This window comes from Arachis hypogaea, chromosome 6, assembly GCF_003086295.3.
Source record: "Arachis hypogaea cultivar Tifrunner chromosome 6, arahy.Tifrunner.gnm2.J5K5, whole genome shotgun sequence".
Classification (NCBI taxonomy): Eukaryota; Viridiplantae; Streptophyta; class Magnoliopsida; order Fabales; family Fabaceae; genus Arachis; species Arachis hypogaea.
Window position 1 is genome coordinate 28,416,775 of NC_092041.1, and position 779 is coordinate 28,417,553.

At 39.0% G+C, this 779-nt stretch overlaps 1 non-coding gene across 1 annotated transcript; it reads left to right on the plus strand.

Moving 5' to 3' along the window:
- The first annotated feature begins 296 nt into the window (after positions 1 to 296).
- On the plus strand, positions 297 to 404 carry LOC112700337 (small nucleolar RNA R71). Its single transcript, XR_003153245.1, has one exon. It is a non-coding gene; the product is annotated as a small nucleolar RNA R71 (small nucleolar RNA).
- The last annotated feature ends 375 nt before the right edge of the window (positions 405 to 779 follow it).

A 779-nucleotide genomic window follows, 5' to 3' on the forward strand; every position in this document is an offset into this window, starting at 1 on the left:
ATCCCACTCAATTGTTGAGTAATCAAATTCATCTACTGAGACAAAATTTTGTTTTGAGCAAGAAGAGCATCCAAAGCTTCTACTTCCAAAATGCCTTTCTTCTGAGGAGTCCCAGAGTTCACATGATTCCTGTTAGATGAGTATAAATATTGGTTGTTAGCAACTAACTCAATAAGCTCAATAGTCTCCTCTGGTATCTTATTCATGTGCAATGAACCACCTGCAAAATTATCTAAACACATTTTGGACATTTCACATAAGCCCTCATAAAAGATATCTAGCTGAGTCCGTTTAGAAAACATGTCCAGAGGGCATTGCCTGGTCAGTAGCTTGAATCTCTCACAAGCGTCACAAAGGGTCTCACCATCTTTCTGTCTGAAGGTCTGAACTTCCACCCTCAGCTTAGTCAGCTTTTGTGGTGGCAAAAATTTAGTCAGAAATCCAGTGAACACCTTATCCCAAGTTTCCAGACTCTCCTTGGATTGAGAATCTAATCACATCTTTGCTCTATCCCTCACAGGAAATGGGAAGAGCATGAGTTTGTAAACCTCAGGATTCACTCCATTAGTCTTCACAGTATCACAAATCTGTAAGAAATTAGAAATAAATTGATTTAGGTCTTCTTGAGGAAGTCCATGATATTGACAATTTTGTTGCAGAAGAGTGACTAGCTGAGGCTTCAGTTCAAAATTGTTTACAGCTATAGGAAGCACCACAATGTTTTTTCCATAAAGATCTGCATTAAGAGCAGTGTATGAGCCAAGCACTCTTCTAGGTTG